Source organism: Puma concolor, chromosome B2, assembly GCF_028749965.1.
Source record: "Puma concolor isolate L17-30 chromosome B2, mPumCon1.1.hap2, whole genome shotgun sequence".
NCBI lineage: Eukaryota > Metazoa > Chordata > Mammalia > Carnivora > Felidae > Puma > Puma concolor.
In genome coordinates, this window is record NC_141671.1 from 13,637,900 (window position 1) to 13,661,600 (window position 23,701).

At 40.2% G+C, this 23,701-nt stretch overlaps 1 long non-coding RNA gene across 1 annotated transcript in view; it reads left to right on the forward strand.

Annotated features, from left to right (window-relative positions):
• Window positions 1–23,701, forward strand: part of LOC147580741 (uncharacterized) — a 69,442-nt gene that overhangs the window by 38,946 nt on the left and 6,795 nt on the right. Inside the window, exon 4 of the long non-coding RNA XR_015250762.1 lies at window positions 8,588–8,690. This is a non-coding gene — a long non-coding RNA (uncharacterized LOC147580741). The remainder of the gene's footprint in view (window positions 1–8,587; window positions 8,691–23,701) is intronic.

Here is a 23,701-nt window from a genome sequence, read left to right on the forward strand (position 1 = left end):
TCTATTTCTTCTTGTTTCAGTTTAGTAATTTATATGTTTCCAGTAATTTGTCCATTTCTTCCAGATTGCCCAAATTATTGGCATATAATTGCTCATAATATTCTCTTATTATTGTTTGTATTTCAGAAGTGTTGGTTGTGATCTCTCCTCTTTCATTCTTGATTTTATTTGGGTCCTTTCCTTTTTCTTTTTGATCAAACTGGCTAGGGGTTTACCAATTTTGTTAATTCTTTCAAAGAACCAGCTCCTGGTTTCTTTGATCTATTCTACTGGGTTTTTTGTTTCGATAGCATTGATTTCTGCTCTAATCGTTATTATTTCCCGTCTTCTTCTGGTTTTTGGTTTTATTTGCTATTCTTTTTCCAGCTCTTTAAGGTGTAAGGTTAGGTTGTGTATCTGAGACCTTTCTTCCTTCTTTAGGAAGGCCTGGATTGCTATATACTTCCCTCTTATGACCGCCTTTGCTGTGTCCCAGAGGTTTGGGGCTGTGGTGTTATCATTTCACTGGCTTCCATGTACTTTTTAATTTCTTCTTCAACGTCTTAGTTAGTCCATTTATTCTTTAGTAGGATGTTCTTTAGTCTCCAAGTATTTGTTATCTTTCCAAATTTTTTCTGTGGTTGATTTCAAATTCCATAGCGTCATGGCCTGAAAATATGCATGGTATGATCTTGATCTTTTTGTAGTTGTTGAGGACTGATTTGTGTCCCAGTATGTGATCTATTCTGGAGAATGTTCCATGTGCACTCAAGAAGAATGTGTGTTCTGCTGCTTTAGGATGAAATGTTCTGAATATATCTTTAAGTCCATCCAGTTCAGTGTGTCATTCAAAGCCATTATTTCCTTGTTGATTTTCTGCTTAGATGATCTGTCCATTGTTGTAAGTGGAGTGTTGAAGTCCCATACTATTATGGTATTATTATCAATGAGTTTCTGTATGTTTGTGATTAACTGATTTATATATTTGGGTGCTTTCACATTTGGAGCATAAATGTTTACAATTGTTAGATCTTCTTGGTGTATAGACTGCTTAAATTTGATATGATGCCCTTCTTCATCTCTTGTTACAGTATTTATCTTAAAATCTAGATTGTCTGATATAAGTATGGCTACTCCAGCTTTCTTTTGGTGGCCGTTAGCATGATAGATGGTTCTCCATCCCTGTACTTTCAATCTGAAGGTGTCTTTAGGTCTAAAATGGGTCTCTTGTAAACAGTATATAGATGGATCTTGTTTTCGAAGATGGCAGAACAGCATGGAAGTTCTTTGTGTGTCTCGCATCCATGAAATACAACCAGATCAACACTAAACCATCCTGCACACCTAGAAAACTGATCTGAGGATTAACACAACAATCTGCACAACCCGAACCACAGAACTCAGCCAGTACGGGGTGCGGAGAGGTGAACTTGGGGAGCAAGAAGCCGCAAAGGGCTGGGAGCTGTTTTTGCATGCAGAGAGAGGACTGAGACAGGAGAAGAACACCGGAAAAGCACCCCCCTGAAGAGCAGCTGGAGAGAAAGTGGAAAAGTGGAAACAACCGCAGGGACTGAACTAGATGGATCTTGTTTTCTTATCCATTCTGTTACTCTGTGTCTTTTGATTGGAGATTTAGTCCGTTGACATTTAGAGTGAGTACTGACAGATATGAATTTATTGCCATTATGTTTCCTATAGAGTTGGAGTTTCTTTTTTTTTTAATTTTTATTTTTTATTTTTTATTTTTTTAAATTTACATCCAAATTAGTTAGCATATAGCGAAACAATGATTTCAGGAGTAGATTCCTTAATGCCCCTTACCCATTATTTGGAGTTTCTGATAGTGTTCTCTGGTTCCTTCTAGTCTTTGTTGCTTTTGGTCTTTTTTTTGTTTTGTCTTGTTTTGTTTTTTTCTCCCCTCAGAAAGTGCCCCTTGGGGCGCCTGGGTGGCGCAGTCGGTTAAGCGTCCGACTTCAACCAGGTCACGATCTCACGGTCCGTGAGTTCGAGCCCCGCGTCGGGCTCTGGGCTGATGGCTCAGAGCCTGGAGCCTGTTTCCGATTCTGTGTCTCCCTCTCTCTCTGCCCCTCGCCCGTTCATGCTCTGTCTCTCTCTGTCCCAAAAATAAATAAACGTTGAAAAAAAAATTTTTTTAAAAAGAAAGTGCCCCTTAAATTTTTTTTTTTCAACGTTTATTTATTTTTGGGACAGAGAGAGACAGAGCATGAACGGGGGAGGGGCAGAGAGAGAGGGAGACACAGAATCGGAAACAGGCTCCAGGCTCTGAGCCATCAGCCCAGAGCCTGACGCGGGGCTCGAACTCACGGACCGCGACATTGTGACCTGGCTGAAGTCGGACGCTTAACCGACTGCGCCACCCAGGCGCCCCGAAAGTGCCCCTTAAAATTTCTTGCAGGGCTTGTTTAGTGGTCAGGAACTCCTTTATTTTTGTTTGTCTGGGAGGCTTATCCCCCAGATCCTTTGGAATGCCTCTCATGGAGCCTATTTGTCAAATAAACTACTAATTAAATAAAAACAGCAAAGAAGTGCATGCTGTTAGATTCAGAGTTTAAAGTTTAGCAGGGGGAGGGGCACCTGGGTGGCTCAGTCAATTGAGCCTCCGACTTCAGCTCAGGTCATGATCTCATGGTTCTTGAGTTCGAGCCCCGCGTCGGGCTCTGTGCTGACAGCTCAGAGCCTGGAGTCTGCTTCGGATTCTGTGTCTCCCTCTCTCTGCCCCTTCCCCGCTCATGCTCTGTCTCTCTCTGTCTCTCAAAGATGAATAACGTTAAAAAAATTTTTTTTAAGTTTAGCAGGGTGAAATTCTGTCTGAAGAATTGACAGAAGTAGGGGTTATCTTTTCAGAAGGAATTTTGAGATGTTTGCTCTTGGGGTCTAAATTTAATGGTAGCTTAAAATGATGATCATCATGGGCCATGATGTATGATATAAGTGATTGATTCTGAAATGATCTCCTACCAGTACTTGGGAAGAGAGGCCATGAACTCCGTTATTTGACATTAGCTTTATGTGAAGGAATAAGGAATAAGAAACTCATAGGGTTTGCACGTGGTGGATTTGATTAATTTCAAAATTAAAAGCCCCAAAGGATTAAGAATACGAGATAGAGTCTTTCCCTTTTTTATACTCGATAAGAATGTTAGACTGCACTACAAATATGAATGCATCAATACCAGAACTTAATAAAGTCATCATTTACTTTAAAAAATTTTTTTAACATGTATTTATTTTTGAGAGAGAGAGAGAAACAGAGTGTGAGCAGAGGAGGGGCAGAGAGAGAGGGAGACAGAGAATCCGAAGCAGGCTCCAGGTTCTGAGCTGTCAGCACAGAGCCCCACGCAGGGCTCGAACTCACGAACCATGAGATCATGACCTGAGCCGAAGTCAGATGCTTAACCGACTGAGCCACCCAGGTGCCCCATAAAGTCTTCATTTACTTAACGTGAGGGAGCCATACCCAACAAAAAAGTCAGACACAGCCCCCTGAAAGCCAAACAGAGCCACACTTGTGCAGGGTTCTCCCCAGGGGGAGGCATGGTGCAGGGGTTTCCAGACCTCAGCCTTCAAGTCTGACCTTACATCTTTATTTTAGGCTATGGATTTCCTGCTTTACCCCATCCCTACCACGAAATTTCTAACAGAGAGAGAGAGATCAATGCCCAAATTTGGAAATTTAGAGCTTGTTTAAGCCATATAAATTCATTAATTAATGTTCTGTAAACATACTCCTTTCTCAGGAAAATTACTTCAGAATAGCAATGCTGTAGTCCATGGCTATCACCAGAAAATGTCAGAGGGTTTGAAACACTTGGCTTCTCCTCCCTCTGTAATCAGCCAACTTCATTATGCTTTCTACTTAATAATTATAGATCTTATTACCAGAGATGGGTTTAATAACATAAAAATAATAGGCATTACAAATTGCATGCGCTCCCAAAGGACTAGAGATTTGTGTCATTTCATACACCAACATGAAAACGGGCCTTTTGTTTAAGCCATGCCCTGGGGTTCCCTAAATATAGTGAAATGATAAGATTTAACAATAATGTGAGCTACACAAATCCTTTCTGAGAAAAATGCCATTTTATCCCTGCTTGGAGGAACTGAAAATGATACATCATACCTGTGCCATTAGATTTCTTTCTCTCTGCACACGAGCCAATTCATGTATAATGAATATAAAAATATGCTACCACTTTGGAATTTTTTAAATATCTTTTGTTTTTTACTATAGTGGTAATAGTACTCATTGTAGAAAATTTGGAAAATAACGAAAAGTATAGAGAAAGAAACAAAAATCACTTACAATCCCACAGTCTGAAAATTACCACTTGTTAGGATTTTGGTTTATTTATTCCAATATTTTTCTAGATACATATTTTACGTAGTCGAGATAATGTACTACTTCATACTGCTGTTTTATTTAATATAACCTTGTGAGCATTTTTTCTTTTCATAAAGATCTTGGTAAACATGCTTTTTATGCATTTATCCTCCATGATATGAGCACACAAGTTACTCCAGTTGTCCCCTGTTGATGAGCATTTAGATACCTTACTTTTTCAGCATTATCCGAAACACTTGATAAATATGCATGCATATTTGTTCCATGAACTGGGACCCAAGCCTTTGAGGAAGGGAAGAGGGAGGTCCCTGTTGACTGAGGCCATGTCTCTGAGAGTTTTGAAGGAAACAGTCCTAGTAGAATTATAAGGTCAAAGAATATAAACATATTGAGAGTTCTTGATATATACTAACACACTGCTTGCTTTCCAGAAAATTGTCCCAGTTTACACTCCACTGTGCGTACAAGAATTCCCATTTCACTGTATCTTTGGCAGCATTGAGTATTAATATTTTCATACATTTTTTAAAGTTTACTTATTTGTTTTGAGAGAGAGAGAGAGTGAGCAAGCAAGTACAAGCAGGAGAGGGGCAGAGAGAGAGGGAGCGACAGGGAATCCCAAGCAGGCTTCAGACTGTCAGGGCAGAGCCCAGTGCACGGCTCAAACTCACAAACTGTGAGATCGTGACCTGAGCCAAGATCAATAGTTGGACCTTTAACCGAGTGAGCCACCCAGGCACCCCAAATACTAGTATTTTTTTTAAGGTGGAATGGTATATCAATGGATTATTAGTGAATTTGAACATTTTAGTTCCGAGGTATTTTAACTCAATGCAAGAAGCATAAAAATAAATTTTTGTAGAATACTTCCTGCTAAATTGATATAGTGAACACCCCTCTCAGCCAATTCCGAATACTTACAAGAAAAATACTTTGATTATCATTCTAAATGTGAAGGTTCTCTTCCTCTGGTTAAATAAAGGCAGCTTTATTTAACATTAATTCATGGCTTAAAGCAAAATCTTTGGTTAAGGACAGTTGGGCGTTTTCCTTGGTTCTTTTTTTAATTTTTATTTTAAGTAGGCTCCACACCCAACATGGGGCTTGAACTCCTGACCCTGAGATCAAGAATCACATGCTCTGCTGAATGAACCAGCCAGGCACCCCAAAGTTGGGCTTTTTTCAAGCCAGAAAGACTTCAATATATTAGGGAATATGGAAGTTAATATTAGTTGGAAATTAAAAAAGAAAAAAGTTCAGAATTTTGCCCAAAAAAATGTATTTTTCCAGTGGTAGGAATAATTTTAATGTCAAGGGAAAGACTTCTGAGAGTATGCAGTTAAGAAAAATACTTGCTTTTTGCACGTCCGTGGCAAATGATTGCCTGTTCCAATCAGAAGACTCTCCTCATTGATCTCTCTACGTGTCTCCTGTGCTTTGAAGCTAGAACTTAGCATTAACAGGGAATTGACTTTTCTTTTTAACTCTTCTAGTTACAGACACCCACAAATCTACTTCTTAAAGGGCTGAGGTTCATTTTTCAGAAGTATCTCAACCTCCAAAATTATGTAAAGTGTCAAGCAATTTCTCGAGCACTTAAATATGCACGAACAAAGAGTTTTAGGTAAGAACACAACAGCCAGCAGAAGACAAGACAGTTTCTGACCCAAGTTTACACGGTGGGATGCAGAAACCCTTGCACAGTCTTCTTCTATTCCCCCCCTGCCTCCCCATAGACTTGATCGATAATAAAGTTTCCCAAGGACATGCTGGTTACACTCTGTTCCTTGGTACGTTATATCTGAACCACACAACAGATGCTGCCAACTAGGAATAATTACTCCCATACTATAGATGAAGGAAGTAAAGCTCAGAGAGGCTAAAGTTGGGAACCTACGCCTCTCTCATCCCAGAACCCAGGCTTGCTTTCACTTTATTTTTAACAATATATAACATACGTGTGAAGAGGGCATAGAAACACATCACACCAAAAAATAAAATAACCACCATTGCACTCACTGTCAATGTACCTTTAGCTCAGCAGCCCCCACCCCTGAATTTCACGCTACTACTAATTTGCTTTCTTTCCTTTATAATTTGTCTTTATATGTCTGTAGGCCTAAACACTATATTTTCAAGTTCTGCCTGTTTTATATTTAATCTGTACAGAAGTGATGAATCATGTCTTTCTTTTGTTATTGTTCATTTATTTTTTTTTTTAATGCTTATTTATCTTTGAGAGAGAGAGAGTGCAAGCAGGGGAGGGGCAGAGAAAGAGGGAAACACAGAATCCGAAAGCAGGCTCCAGGCTCTGAGCTGTCAGCACAGAACCCGATGTGGGGCTCAAACCCACAAAACCTGAGATCATGGCCTGAGCTGAAGCTGGATGCTTAACTAACTGGACACCCCGGTGCCCCCAATGTCTATCTTTCTAAGAAAAATTCCTTTGTCATGAATTAATCACAGACCTCTTGCTATGTCTCTAGTCCTAGGCTTTGAAAACCAAAGAGGCCTAGATTCACAGTTTTAAGGTAGGCTTGCCAGATTTAGCAAATAAAAGTGTAAATAACATTTCAGCATGTAGATCCCATACAATTCTGGGGACACACTTACACTTAAAAAGCATTTGCTCGTTATCTGAAATTCAAATGTAACTGGGCATCTTGTATTCTGTCTTGCAACTGTTTTAAAGAGACTTATTATATCAATCTTGATACCTGAATGCCGAGTGCTAACGACACTGGAGGATAATCAGCATCTTTCTAGTGACCCCCACAACACAGTGGTGGAAATTACGTGGATTCTGAACTTAGAAATGCAGATCCCAATTTCCATTCCATTGGCTTTTGGTTATGTGGTCTTGGACAAGTCCCTTAAACTTCCTGAGCTCTGGTTTGTTCAGGATCAGGAGAGACTTCCTCAAAAAAAAAAAGCTAGATCAAATGCTAACATCCAGACTTAGAAACCAAGAAATAATAGCATAAGCACATTCCTTAGAGATATGCAGGGACCCCTAGAAATCCTGAAAACACTAACAGTTAAAACTCCAAATGTTCGCCTCTGAGATGCAGAACCATGAATGGAGTGTGGGCAGGAGTAGAGCAGGAAATGCTCCTTCTTAAGATAAGTGCTCTAGTGGCATTTCATGTTTTTAGCATCAATTTACTTCGAAAAATTTTCAGTCGTTAAAATAGAAATTGAATGGGGGTTAAAAAGAAAAAAACAACGCTGTGAGAATGAGTTTTAAAATGATAATAAATTGGGATAGTCATAATGCCTCCCTCGAAGAGTTAAGGATGAAACAGGAACATGTGTATAAGAATTCTAAGAAAATACCAAAGTTGATCTCATGCCCATCATTTCAGATAAGGGAAAGGAATGGTAATACCCTGCCGTCTTTGAAGAAATTGAGAGCAGAATTTCCCCCCAGCATTGTTTTATAGGTCACTCAACCTTGACAGGCCAGCGTCTGTTTAGTCTTTTCTAGTTCAACGCTCATAAGAGTACAGCGCTCCTGAAGGGCTTTGTAAATATTTTCCACTGTCAATGATGAATTCAAGTTTTAATTCCAAAAAAGGAGAACTCCTCCCGGGCTCCTGGTGGAGGGCAGCGTCTTGAAGAAGGCGAGGTGCCCCTCCCAGCTTATCTGTGAAGTAGGTAGATTCCCACCACTCCAGTGAGGAGCCAACTGCCCGGAGCCCTGGAGTTGACCGCAGCTTCTGCGAGCAGCAGCGCCTTCTGGGGACGCGCCGGGGAGATGCAGCGAGGGGCTGCGGCAAGCGCATCCTCAGGCTGCGCTCTGCCCTCTAGTGGCAGCAGGTGCTAGTTACTCTTCGAAAGTACTCACTCCCCTCCAGCGCGTCTTCTCCCTCCTACAGAGCAGAGAATTTTGAGTCCGGAACACCCAACGCCTGAGAGAACTAACTAGGGAGAGAGACAAATGAGAAACAGTGCAGAGGGCACGTGTTGTTGAGATGTGGATGAGAGACTGGGTTTCCACTTCCTTGAGTGTCCTCTGAGCTAGCGTGGTTCCCTGGAAATTAGAAAAATAAGGCCAATGCACACAGCAACAATGCATTTAAGTCACAGGACTTGCATTCTGAGATTTTTGTTCTGCCAAAATTTGGGGGCTTTATGAAATGATGATGACAGTAAATGGTGATTTTTTTTTCCTTTAAGGTCCCATGTCGTCTCCCAAATGCTTTGCAAATGTTTACCCGTTTGTTATATCTCCACTTCTAGGAACCACTGTTCCAATCCACCATGGCAACCTTTCACATCATAACCACAGAATTATTTTCAGTTTGAGTGGACGTCTACAGTTGTCATATCCTGGGAAAATAAGGTATTCTCTCCATGTTACTGATTTGAGACCTAGGCAGGATAAGCCATCTGTCTGCCATAATTCAAGGCTTTGCATATAACAGGTTTTCAGAAGGAGTAGGCCTTCAGAGTCTCTTTAGTGAGCATTAGACTGAACACGGGGAGTTTGGGACAGTTGTTATCGCTCCTGATGGCTTTCCTCCTGGCTGGCATATGACTCAGACTAGGGTTGGAGAGGAATTACTGGGTGGGGTGGGGAGGAAGGCCGCGGGATGCTGCCTTAAAACTAGCTGTGAGGTCAAATACATGTGGTTCCCAGAATAACCAGGTGCTCTGAGTACCGGGAAGAGCTAGATAACCCCGCGCTGCTAACACAAAATCCAAGCAGTGTGGCAAAGTGACCTTCAAAACGTTCTATAAATTTCACCTTCCACAAACTCTGTTTTACCGTTCCAGAAAAACTGTTTCCATGTAATGATGTTAGTGAGGACATAGAGAGATCGGAACCCTCCTGCATTGTTGATTGGAACACAAAACAATGCAGTTTCTATGGAAATCAGTGTTATCACTTCCTCAAAAAGTTAAACATGGTATTACTATATAAATCATCAATTGTATTCCTAAGGATATACCTCCAAAGAACTGAAAAACAATGCTCTATTCATAATAACCAAAAGAAACAACCCAAATGTCTTTCAACCGGTACATGGATAAACCAACTGTGGTATATCCATGTAATGGAATATTATTCAGCCCAGAACAGGAATGAAGTACTGACACGTGCTACCATGTGGATGAACCTCAAAAATGCTATGCTAAGGAAAGAAGCCAGACACCAAAGGTCATATATCCCATGATTCCATTTATATGAAATAGCCAGAATAAGATCTGCCTGTGGATTGTTCTGTGGATTCACAGAAACAGAAAGCACATTAGTGGTCACTAGGGGCTGGGGACAGCAGAAAACAGGGAGGAGACTGCTTAGCAGGTACACAATGTCACTTTAGGGTGATGATCATGTTTTAGAATCAGATGTGATGGCTTTACAACATTGTCAATGGACTAAATGCCATTGAACTGTATACTTTTAAATGCTAAACTTTATCTTATGTGACTTACCTCAATAAAAGTGAAATAAATTATAATGGTTTAAGAATCTATTTAATGACTAGTTACTTTAGTTACTAAAGAGATAATGAGAAGATAATGAGAGAAATCTAAGTAATTTTCATGAGTTCTGCCTGAATTTAAATAATCAAATTTAAAGGGTTCTCTTTTTTTCAACTGGTTGTATATTTAAATACACTACACTACTACTAAATACAATCACTACCAAACTTTAATAATTTTATGATCATGGTGCACCTGGGTGGCTCAGTCAGTTAAGCATCCAACAGTCTCACAGTCTGAGAGTTCGAGCCCTGCACTGGGCTCTCTGCTGTCAGCACAGAGCCCGCTTCAGATCCTCGGTCTCTCTTTCTTTCTGTGCCTCTCACACTCATTCTCTCTCTCTCAAAATAAATAAATAAACTTAAAAAAAAATTTACGATCACCCCTGAAGTTCACTTTCATGACCTTTGATTATCATTGTGCAAGTAACATCAGGATGAATGTGAATGAAAGGATTTCTGGACTCCATGCGCTGTAGTCAAATTGCCATAGTTTATAAAGCTTACCTACTCCACCACAGTAGAGAGAAAGAAGTTAGAATTGGTTAAAAATTGGTTAAAAAAATTGGTTAAAAAAATCATTAAGACCTTTGGAAATGGGTGTGTCATTGAATGCCTTATTTCACTGATTTGAAGCTGCACATTTTTTCCATATTTTAATATTGCTGAAACTGAGATGCCTCTTAACACCCACCGAGGCCAGGTGGCTGTCATGATGTAGCTGTCATTGCTACATTGTAGCCTAGTGCTAACTAGGCATCAGAACATTCTTTTTGATTTTGGAGATTTTATTTTATTTTTTATTCAAGAATAATCAACATACAGTATTATGTTAGTTTCAGGTGTACAATATAATGATACAACAGCTCTATACATTACTCAGGGCTCTTCACAATAATTGTGCCCTTAATCCCGATCACCTGTTTCGCCCATCCTCCCATCAAACTCCTCTCTGGAGACTATCAGTTTGTTCTCTGTATTTAAAAGTCTGGCTTGTTTGTCTCTTTTTCCTTTGTCTGTTTTGTTTCTTAAATTCCACATATGAAGGAAATCATATGGTATTTGTCTTTCTCTAGCTGGCTTATTTCACTTAGCATAATACCCTCTAGGTCCATTCATGTTGCTGCAAATGGCAACATCTCATTCCTTTTTATGGCTGAGTGATTAATATTCCATTGTATATATATCACCTCTTCTCTGTCCATCCATTTATCAATGGACACTTGGGCTGCTTCCATATTGTGGCTATTGTAAATAAAGTGCAAAAAAAATATCATTTGCAAATATCTGCTCCCATTCAGTAGGTTGCCTTGATATTTTGTTGATGGTTTCCTTCACTGTGCAAAAGCTTTTTATTTTTGTGTAGTCCCCCTAAGTTTATTCTTGCTTTTCTCTTGCCAGTGGAGACATAGCTACAAAAATGCTTCCATAGCTGATGCCTATGTTTTCTTTTTTTTTTTTTTAAGATGATACAGTTTCTTTTTTTTTTTTTAATGTTTACTGATTTTTGAGAGAGAGAGAGACAGAACACAAGTAGGGGAGGGGCAGAGAGAGAGGGAGACATAGAATCCGAACCAGGTCCTAGGCTCTGAGCTGTCAGAACAGAGCCTGATGCGGGGCTCAAACCCACAAGCTGTGAGATCATGACCTGATCTGAAGTCGGTCACTTAACCAACTGAGCCACCCAGGCGCCCCACCTGTTTTCTTCTAGGACTTTTATGGTTTCAGGTCTCATATTTACATCTTTAGTCCATTTTAGTGTCTTTTTGTGTATAGTGTAATAAAGTGGTTTCATTCTTTTGTGTATAGCTGTCCAGTATTCCCAGCACCATTTGTTGGAGAGACTGTTTTCCCTGTTGTATATCTTGCCTCCTTTATCGAAGATTATTTGACCTGACAGGTGTGGTTCGTTTCTGGGCTCTCTATTCTGTTCTGTTGATCTGAATATCTACTTTTGTGCCAATACCATTCAGTTTTGATTACTACAGCTTTTTAGTATATCTTGAAATGAGGGATTGTGATTCTTTCCCCAGCTTTGTTCTTCTTTCCCCCAGATTTCTGTGGCTGTTTGGAATCTTCTGTGGTTGCATTCAAATTTTAGGACTATTTGTTCTAATTCTGTGAAAAATATTGTTGGCAATTTGATAGGGATTACATTAAATCTGTAGATTGCTTTTGGTAGTATGGACATTTTAACAGTATTGCTTCTTCTGATCCATGAGCACAGAATATCTTTTTGTTTGTGGCATGTTCAATTTCTTTCATCAGTGTTTTATAGTTTTCAGGGTACTGTCTTTCACCTTCCTCGGTTATGTTTCTTCCTAGGTATTTTATTCTTTTTGCTGCCATTGTAAATGGGATTGTTTTGTGAATTTCTCCTTCTGCTACTTCATTATTAGTGTTTAGAAATGCAACAGATTTCTGTATGTTAATTTTGTATCCTGAGATATTACTGAATTTATTTTTTCAGGTCTAGAAGTTTCTTGGTGGAAGCTTTAAAGTTTTCTGTATATAGTATCAGGTCATCTGCAAATAGTGAAAGTTTTATTTTTTCCTTGACAGTTTGGATGCCTTTATTTATTTTTCTTGTCTGATTGCTATGGCTAGGACTTCCAGTTGTCTATTGAATAAAAGTGGTGAGTGTGGATATCCTTGTTCCTGATCTTAGAGAAAACACTCTCAGTTTTTCACCACTGAGTATGACATTAAGCTGTGAGTTTTTCACATATGGCCTTTATTATGTTGAGGTATGTTCCCTCTAAACCTACATTGTTGAGAGTTTTTATCATGAATGGATGTTGCACTTTATCAAATGTTTTTTCTGCATCTATTGAGATGATTGTATGGTTTTTATCATTTCTCTTGTTTTTTAAAACTTTTTTAATGTTTGTTTTTTATTTGTGTGTGTGTGAGAGAGAGAGAGATAGAGCATGAGTTGGAGAGGAGCAGAGAGAGAGTGGGAGACACAGAATCTGAAGCAGGCTCCAGGCTCTGAGCTGTCAGCACAGAGCCCAATGTGGGGCTCAAACGCACAAGCCATGAGGTCATGACCTGAGTTGAAGTTGGCCGCTTAACCGACTGAACCACCCAAGCACCCCTATCATTTCTCTTATTAATGTGATGCATCACATTGGTTGACTTGCAAATACTGAACCACCCTTGCATCCCTTGAATAAATCCCACTTAATCATAGTGAATGATTTTTTTTCAAATTTTTATTTAAATTCTAGTTAGTTAACATTTACTGTGATATAGGTTTCAGAAATGAATTTAGTAATTCATCACTTATAAATAACATCCAGTGCTCATCGTAACAAGTGCCCTTCTTAATATCTATCACCGATTTAGCCCATCCCCTACCACCTCCCTCCATCAACCCTCAGTTTGTTCTCTATCATTGAGTCTCATTGTTTGGGGGAGCCTGGCTGGCTTAGTCAGTTGAGTATCCGATTCCTGGTTTCAGTTGGGTTCATGATCCCAGGATTGAGCCCAGCATTGGGCTGCATGCTGAGCCTGCTTTGATTCTATCTCTCCTCTCCCTCTACCCCACCCCCACTCAAACTCACACATGCACTCTTTCTCTCTCAAAATATAAAAAATAAAAATGGGGCGCCTAGGTGGCTCAGTTGTTTGAGCTTCCGACTTCAGCTCCGGTCATGATCTCATGGTTCGTGAGTTTGAGTCCCACAACAGGCTTGCTACTGTCAGTGCAGAGCCTGCTTTGGATCCTCTGTCCTTCTCTCTCTGCCCCTTCCCCCTCTCAAAAATAAATAAACATTTAAAAATATAAAACCAAAAAGAGTCTCATGGTTTGCTTCCCTGTCTTTTTTTCCTTCCCGTATATTCATTTGTTTTGTTTCTTAAATTCCACATAGGAGTGAAATAATATGGTATTTGTCTTTCTTCGACTGACTTATTTCACTTAGCATAATACTCTCTAGCTCCATCCACATCCTTGCAAGGGCAAGATTTCACTCTTTTGGATGGCTGAGTAATACACATACCACATCTTTTTTATCAGTTCATCAGTTGATGGACATTAGGGCTCTCTCCATAGTTTAGCTATTATTGATATCGCTGCTGTAAACACTGGGTTGCATGTACCCATTCAAATCTGTATTTTTGAATCCTTAGAGTAAATACCTAGAAGTACAGTTGTTGAATCATAGGGCAGTTCTGTTTTTAACTTTTTGAGGAACCTCCATTATATTTTCCAGAGTGGCTACACCAGTTTGCATTCCCACCAACAGTGTAACAGGGTGGCCCTTTCTCAACATCCTCACCACCATCTTTTGTTTCCTGTGTTGTTAAGTGAATGATTTTTTAATGTATTGTTGTACACAGATTGCTAATATTTTTTGATGATTTTTGCGTCTATTTTTTATCAGAGATGTTGGCCTATAGTTTTGTTTTTTTGTTTTTTTTTTTTTTTTGGTAGTGTCTTTATCTGATTTTGGTATCAGAGTAATGTTGGCCTTGTTTAGAATGAATTGGGAAGCTATCCTTCCTCTTCTATTGTTTGGAATAGTTTGAGAAGAATAAAGATGAACTCTTCTTTAAATGTTTGGCAGAACTCACCTGTGAAACTATCTGGTCCTGGACTTTTGTTGGGAGTTTTTTAATTAGGGATTCAATTTCATTGCTAGTAATCAGTCTGTTCAAATTTTCTATTTCTTCCTGATTCAGTTTTGGAAGGTTATGTTTCTATCAGTCGATCTATCCTTTTCTTCTAGGTTGTCCAATTATTGGCATATAAGTTTTCATAATGTTCCCTTGTAATCTTTGTATTTCTGTGGTGTTGATTGTCATTTCTCCTCATTAATTTCTGATTTTATTTAGAGTCTTTCTTTCTTTTTCTTTCTTTCTTTCTTTCTTTCTTTCTTTCTTTCTTTCTTCTTTCTTTCTTTCTTTCTTTCTTTCTTTCTTTCTTTCTTTCTTTCTATGAGTCTGGATAAAGGTTTATCAATTTTGTTTATCTTTTCAAAGAACCAGCTACCAGTTTCATTGATCTGCTCTATTGTCATTTTGGTCTCCGTGTCATTTATTTCAGCTCTAACTTTTATTATTTCTTTCTTCTATTGTCTTTAGGCTTTGTTTTTTCTTCTTTCATTGGCTCCTTTAGGTGTAAGATTAAGTTATTTGAGATTTTTCTTGCTTCTTGCTGTAGGCCTGTATTGCTATAATCTTCTCCCTTAAAACAGTTTTGCTTCATCCCCAAGATTTTGGACTATTGTGTTTTCATTTTCATTTGCTCCCATGTTGTTTTTGATTTCCTCTTTGATCTCTTGGTTGACCCATTCTTTATTTAGTAGCATGTTATTTAGCCTCCATGTATTTGTGTTCTTTCCAGACTTTTTCTTGTGATCAATTTCTAGTTTCATACTGTTGTGGTTGAAAAAGATGTTTGATATGATTTCAATCTTTTTTGACTTATTGTGATTTGTTTTATGGCCTAACATGTGATCCATTTTGAAGAATGTTCCATATGCACTTGAAAAGAATGTGTACTCCACTGTTTCTGGATGAAATATTCTGAACATATCTGTTAGGTCCATTTGGTCCAATGTGTCATTCAAAGCCACTGTTTCCTTATTGATTTTCTGTCTGGGTGATATGTCCATTGATGTAAATGGAGTATTGAAGTTTCCTACTATTTTTTAAATAAAGTTTATTTATTTATTTGGAGAAAGAGAGAGAGACGTGGGGGGGATAAGCTGGGGAGGGGCTGAGAGGAAGAGAGAGAGAATCCCAAGCAGCCTCCACACCCCATGCTACAGCCAACATGGGCCTTGATCTCATGACCACGAGATCATGAGCTGAGCTGAAATCAAGAGTCAAATGCTTTGGGCTCCTGGGTGGCTCAGTCAATTAAGTGTCTGACTTCAGCTCAGGTCATGATCTCGCAGCTCATGAATTCGAGCCCTGCATCAGGCTCTGTTGACAGCTTGGAGCCTGGAGCCTGCCTCAGATTCTGTGTCTCCTTCTTTCTCTGCCCCTCCCCCACTCACACACACACACACACACACACACACACACACACACACACAGACGTTCTCCCTCTCTCTCTCTCAAAAATAAAATAAACATTAACAAAAAAATTTAAAAGAGTCGGATGCTTAACCAACTGAGCCATCCAGGCACCCCAAGTCCCCTACTATTGTATTACTGTCAATTTCTCCCTTTATTTGTTAACAGTTGTTTTATATATTTAGGTGTTCTCATGTTGGGCGCATAAATATTTACAATTGTTATATCCTATTGTTGGACTATTCCCTTTATCATTATGTGATGTCCTTCTTTGTCTCTTGTTACAATTTTTATTTTAAGTCTATTTTGTCCAATAAAACTACTGTTCCTCTAGCTCTCTGCTTGCATTTGCATGGTAAATGACTTTCCATCCTGTCACTTTCAAACTGCTTGTATCTTTCAGCCTGAAGTGAGTCTCCTATAGGCAACATATAGATCGATCTTTTTTATCCATTCAGTCACCCTATGTCTTTGGATGGAACATTTAGTCCATTTACATTCAAAGTAATTAATGATAGGTATGTTATGTATTTATTGCTATTTTCTTACTCATTTTACAGTTGTGTTTGCAGTTTTTGTCCATTTGCTTCTTCTGCTCTCTTCCCTTGTGGCTTGATGGCTTTCTTTAGTCATATGCTTGGGTTCCTTTCTCTTTATTTTATTTAATTTTATTTGAGAGAGAGGGATGGGGGAGAGGGGCAGAAGGAGAGAGAGAGAGAGAGAGAGAGAATAAATCTTAAGCAGGCTCCACACTCAGCATGGAGCCTGACATGGAGTTTGATCCCAGGATCATAGAATCATGAGATACTTGTCTTCATGACATAAGCCAAAATCCAGAGTCAGATGCTCAACCAACTAAGCCACCGTTTCTCTTAAGTTTTTGCATATCATTACAGGTTTTTGATTTGTGGTTACCAGTAGGCTCACATATAACATCTTATGCATATAACAGTCTGTATTAACTTGATGGTCACTTAAGTTTGAACTCATTCTAAAAGCACTACATTGGGGCGCCTGGGTGGCGCAGTCGGTTGGCGTCCGACTTCAGCCAGGTCACGATCTCGCGGTCCGTGAGTTCGAGCCCCGCGTCGGGCTCTGGGCTGATGGCTCAGAGCCTGGAGCCTGTTTCCGATTCTGTGTCTCCCTCTCTCTCTGCCCCTCCCCCGTTCATGCTCTGTCTCTCTCTGTCCCAAAAATAAATAAACGTTGAAAAAAAAAAATTAAAAAAATAAAAATAAAAAATAAAAGCACTACATTTTTACTCCCCCTCCCACACTGTTTTATGTATATGATGTCATACTTTGCATCCTTTTATTTTGTGAATTCCTTAATTGACTTTTATAGATTTTAAATTGATGTTACTTATTTTGTGCTTTAACCCCTGTACTGGTTCTATAAGTAATCAATCTACTATTTTTTATCATGTTTGTATTTACCCGTGAAATCTTTTCCATTCATAATTTTCTTACACCTGATTATGGCCTTTTCTTTCCATTCAAAAAATCCCTTTAACATTTCTTGTAAGGCTGCTCTAGTGATGATTAATTACTTTAACTTTCATTTGTCTGGGAAACTCTTTATCTCTCCTTTTATTCTCAATGATAGCTTTGCTGGATATTTTTGGCTGCAGATTTTTTCCTGTCAGCGCTCTGAATACATCATGCCACTCCCTGCTGGCCTGCAAAGTTTCTGCTGAAAAATCGCTGGTGCCCTTGTATGTAACTGTCCTCTTTTCTCTTGCTGCTTTTAAAATCACGTGTTATCACTACTTTATGCCATTTTAATTATTGTCTGTCTTGGTGTGGACCTCCCTGGGTTGATATTGTTGGGGACTCTCTTGTTTCTTAGATATAGAGGCCTTTTTCCTTAGCCAGAATCAGGAAGTTTTCAGCTATTATGTCTTCAAATAAATGTTCTGTTCACTGACCCATCCTTCTGCTTCCTCTACTCTACTCTTTGTTCCCTCTAGTGCATTTTTAATTTCACTTATTGAGTTCTTCATCTCTGATTAGTTCTTTTTTTATATTTTTTATCTCTTTGAGGGTCTCCTGGCAATCTCCACTCTTTTCTGAAGTCCTTAAAGTTCGAATTCTTTATCAGGTATATTGCTTATCTCCGTTCATTTACCACTTTGGCTGTGGTTTTGTCCTATTCTTTCGTTTGAGACATATTCCTCTGTCCCCTCATTTTGTCTCACTCTCTGTTTGTTTCTGTATATTAGGAAAGTCATTTACATCTCCTGGTCTTGAAAGTAGTGGAGTGGCCTTATGAAGAAGGGATCTTGTGATGCCTTGTGGCACAATGTCCCCTGTTCACCGCTTCAGGGGTGTCTTCTACGTGGGCTACATGCACCCTACGGTTGTGGCTGGGCTGTGTTTGCCTTTAGTCCAGTCAGCTGCAATGGTCCCCTTGGCCTGTTGTGGGCCTGGTTTGGTCCCTGTGTTGTTGGGGGGCCAATCTGGGGCCACTGTCGCTTATAGCTGGGCAGGGTAAGTACTTAGACCAGATGCCTGCCCTCAGCCCATTTGCAGCTGCACTGAACTGCAGGGTGCTCTCCCTGCCTTGTTCCCTAAGAGGCTTTTGTTGGTGGCCAGGGCCTGCAGTCAGGCTGCCCCCAGATGCCTGCCCCCAGGCTGTCTGCTGGGGCTGCTGTCCATCGATCAGCAGGGCACTCTCTCCGCACTGCCATTTATAAGGTTTCGCTGCTAGAGCTGCAGTTGAACCGGTGTGTGTGGTCATGTGCCTCTCTCTCCAGGGCAGGAGTCATTTGGGAGTGGCCTAGACCCTGCTGGGCTGCTTATGGCATGAGAGGTGGCAGGAAGTGCTTTTTAAACTGCTGCTTCTGGGGCGCCTGGGTTGCTCAGTCGGTTAAGTGTCCGACTTTGGCTCAGGTCATGATCTCACGGTCCGTGAGTTCGGGCCCCGCGTCGGGCTCTGTGCTGACAGCTCAGAGCCTGGAGCCTGTTTCAGATTCTGTGTCTCCCTCTCTCTGACCCTACCCCGTTCATGCTCTGTCTCTCTCTGTCTCAAAAATAAATAAAGGTTAAAAAAAATAAATAAAATAAAAATAAATAAATAAACTGCTGTTTCTATGCTGTATCTACGTGGGGTTGTTTGTTAGGCTGTCTCTGTAAGGGCAGGGACTCCGTTTCCCATTAACCTCTGGCTCTCCGAGAGCCAAGCTTGATTTTAAAGTACAACCCGCTGGTTGTAAAAGCCTCACGAAGGGAAGCCCCACTGGTTTTCAAAGCCAGATTTATGGGGACTCATCTTCTCAGTGCAGGCCCTCCACTCTGGCTTGCCTGCTGTGGGTTCTGTGCCTCTCTCCCCTCTGGGCTTGTGGCGTCCCTCCCATTTGTAGTTAGTGTCACAGGGAGTTTGGTTCCCAACCGTGTCTCCATCCCTCCTGCCTGTTTCAATGTGGCCTCCTCTTGGGATTAACTGTGGAGAGTCTGACATGCCTGTTATCTCGGGATCTGCCTAGTCGGCCATCTTCCGGATATTCTTGATCAGAAACACGGATATTAATGATTCCATTCATGCTCTGTCTCTCTCTGTCCCAAAAATAAATAAACGTTGAAAAAAAAAAATTAAAAAAAAAAAAAACAAAAAAAAAAACAAAAAATGATTCCAAAGAGTTGGATTCTGAATATGAAAAAGTTTTAGGGATGCTTAACAAATTCATTTCAGTTCTGTTTTCCTTTTCACATCGTATGAACATGATATAAAATATCTTGGCTAAATAAGTCTTTAAAAGTTCTTACAATGAGTGTAACATAAAAATTCAAGTGATAAATCACTTGGTCATAGTTTGACAGCATTTTTTTTCTGCCTCCATAGAACATAAAACAGTGAACGATGTGTCATATATTCAGTGATGTCTTAGATGTAATCAAATGTGATAATCATTTTCTGTAAAAATCTTAAACCCTTGGATTATCTTAGAAAATTATCCATAGTTCCAAATATTAACACTAGTGTACCTTCTTATTTATGAGGAAGCATATTTTTTAGTTCAGTAGAGCTTACCTCTTTCTATAAATGTTTACTGAAAATCTGGAAAAAGGAAGAACTATGTTAGGTACAATGTGGAATATCAAAATAAGTAAGACAGCCCCAGTCACCAAAGAATCTACAATCTAGTGGATAATTGATATTACTACTCTGGTGTGTTTCACTCATGTATTCATTCAAAAATATTTACCGAGCAATCCACCTAGGACTGTACCCTTGCCTTGCTTTCTATCCTTTGTATCCCCCTCCTCCTTGCCAGTCTGCCCTGGGAGCACCTCTTTACTAAATCATTTGCACACAAATCCTTGCCTCAGGGTCTGCATCCAGGGCATCCAACCTAAGACAAACACAGAAGTGATATTTGAAGCCAGGATCTAGGTAAACTATAAGATATCAAGAGACGTGATGTTCATAATTACTGTCTGTGTTTGATGTTTTAAGAGATTTGGGTGTTACCCTTTTTTTGTGGAACAAAGGCAGTTCTGAACGTTTCCAAGTGTAGTTAACCCTTGACCAACATGGTTTTGAACTGTGCAGGCCCACGTGTCTGCAGATTTCAAAAGTGTAAATATAGCACAGTAGTGTAAATGTATTTTCTCTTCCTTATTTTCTTAATAACATTTTCTTTTTCCTAGTTACTTTATTATAAGAATACAGTATATAATACAGTATACACAGTATATAATACATATACAAAATATGTGTTAATAGACTGTTTATGTAAGCCTTCTGGTCAACAGTAAGGCTGTTAGTAAAGTTTTAGGGACATTACATGTGGATTTTTGACTACCTGGGGGGTTGGTGCCAAACCCCCGCATTGTTCCAGGGTCAGCTGTATAAAGTCTGCCCTTAGATTGCTGACTTCATATAAAAACATTCAAGACTCAGCTGGAATAGCATTTCCTACCTAGGTCATCCCCTTGATATATACATATTGGCTTCTGGATGCAAGCACAAAAATGCACAGAGGTATATGAGTGTGTGTGTGTGTGTGTGTGTACAGGCCAAGGACAAAGCAATCCTATGTGTGTTGTTGGCTATCAAGGCAAGGTGAAGAACAATCTCAAACTAGACTAGAGAATACATCCCGGGTTCTCGAATTGTTTTGCCAAATATTTACGAGTAATATGGTCACATTCTGAAAAGGAAAAGTGACCATAAATGCATATCATTATTCACTCAGAAATACTTATTTTAGGTCACTTGCTACATGTCAGGCATTGCGCTGGGTGAACTGGCAGACCTAAGCCTGGTCTCACTGCACTGAAATTTTGAAGGAGAAGGAGAGCCAAACACGAACTAATGACCTAAGTAATTCTTTATTTACAATTATTTGTGTTAGGAAAAAAAGGACACGGCATTATGGGAGTAAATAAGTGCGAACTAAAGTAATAAGAAAGGCCTCTCTGAAGAAGCGCTCCCCAGGCTGAGCCAGGACAAATGGAATCACACAGACATAGAGGGTGTGTGTTCTGGACGTGGGGCCCCAGACGGTGTTGGCCTCAAGCTCAAGCCCTTAATGATATTGCAGCTGTGCTCCAGCCACAAGAACTACCCCGGCAGCTTTGCCCTCCCAGGCCCTTCTTTTTCCGAATGTGGATTTTGTCCTTGTCTGAGGTTCCCTACCCGGAAGCCATCTGCTCACCTCTCAAGATGCAGTTCATGCTACTTCCTCTTGGAAGCTTTTTCTGACTCCAAGGAATGTCAGACACCCCTGTTGCCACGTGCTTTGTGCATTCCTGGCACGTCACAGGTACTTGTAGAACATTCGTTAGGTAGTTAGTGAATAAGTATGATAGCACCTTATTAGGTGGCCTTTTTTTACCTGGTATTCCCACCCCAAGACTCTGAGCTCCCTGGAAGTTAGGACGATAACTCCGTCAGCAGAGCGCGCAACAGGCAGATGTGGGGAGAGACTGGGAGCTGGCGGGCCACGCAGGAAGTTACCTTTCCCGAGGGGAGCGGTAGGAGGAAGGGATTGGGGAGGAGATGCTGGGCAGGGAGAACCGGCCGCGTCAGGACCTGACTTCCCGTGGGGGATTCACGCTGGGGCACCTGCCCCCAGAGGCTGCAATTTTCACAAAATCTCTGTGATGTTTCCCTAGAACTCTCCAGGGGCACATGAGTTTCCTAGTTAGGTAATTAAGAAATAGTGACATTCTCCAGAGAATAGCTAAATGCCCTAGATGCTTTCTCCAATTCTGATTTAGCGAAAGGGTGAGGTGGCTATGCCCAAATTCCTTTTCGGTTAATTGCCACTAGTTTCGAAATAAATGACCATCGAATAGCACCCCAGCAGCATCAATAACCTAAGCTTTTCCTAGAAATTCCACCATATCTTCTCCTAGATTCTGGACTTTCCTCGAATAACTCGAGTTATAACTCGAGTTAATGTTTCATTTTTACTGCTCCGTCCCCCTGCTGCTGCAGCTTTAATTACCAATAAGGTAGACAATGCTATGGGTTTACTTGTTCGTTAAAAGTTAGTAAAATGAAAAAAATGGGGAGTGTATAAAAACTTAGACTGTATTACAAATTTTATACCACAAGTCAGGAACTAGAAAACTTAAGACATCCGAGGCACATGAATGTTAATTTATCTTCCCGGCATATGTCTTAAAAGATGTTTCAAATCTAATCCTGAATCCAAACTAATCATCTATAATGTGGGTGGGTTAGCATTCGTGTACTTTATCTTTTGGTGTTTTTAATTCCATGAACCATATTTATGAGTGACCGTTCTAGGTATATACTAAGCATTTATGAGGGCCATTCTATGCCAAGAACTGTATTTTATATCCTTATGTATCTAAAACTTTAATCTTTGCAAAACTCCTGCAAGGTGTTGTATTACCATATCTATTTTATACCTGAAGAAACAGGCTTAGGGTGGCTCAGTGACTTGCCTGAGGCCACACGGTTCATCAGCAGTGGAGCCTGTTGGGAATTCAAATCCACTTGGCTCCAAAGCCTCCCCACCATGCTGCCTGTCGCTAAGATTGAACCACACTGCAGGTCAGCTCCAACATAGCAACACATTCAATGAAAACACTGAAAATATTCCCTAAAACAGGCAAGTAGAATTAAACCTGTCTTTCATGCTGGCTGTGGTCAAAGCAGAGAATAAGCCCCAGTGAACTGAACAGTTTCAATGAGCAAAAAAAAAAAAAAAAAAGCTGATTCCCAACAAGAAATAGTGTAAGATGTAAGCACCACAAAGATATATACTTGCTTTAAAATGGGTTTCTCGGGGCGCCTGGGGGGCTCAGTCGGTTAAGCGTCCGACTTCAGCTCAGGTCACAATCTCGCGGTCCGTGAGTTCGAGCCCCGCATCAGGCTCTCTGGCCTGATGGCTCAGAGCCTAGAGCCTGCTCCCCATTCTGTGTCTCCCTCTCTCTCTGCCCCTCCCCCGTTCATGTTCTATCTCTGTCTCAAAAATGAATAAAACGTTAAAAAAAAAATGGGTTTCTCTTTCAAATGTAACTGTCTTCCCAGAAGGTCATGACCCTGTGTTAGATGCCACCAGAGAATACAATTGTAACAACATTGCAGGCTTCAGTGGGAGGTCTCTTTACAAGTCTCACCGTCTGTGAGCATCTTTCCTCTGTATGTAATGATGCTTTGTTATTGTGTGGAACTGTTCTCCAAAGCATTTAAAGGTAATTGATTGCTTATTAATATTTACAATAGCCCTACCGGTCGTTTGAAGCTGAATGCTGCTTTTTTCTTCCTTCCTTCCTTCCTTCCTTCCTTCCTTCCTTCCTTCCCTCCTTCCCTCCTTCCCTCCCTCCCTCCCTCCCTCCCTCCCTCCCTCCTTCCCTCC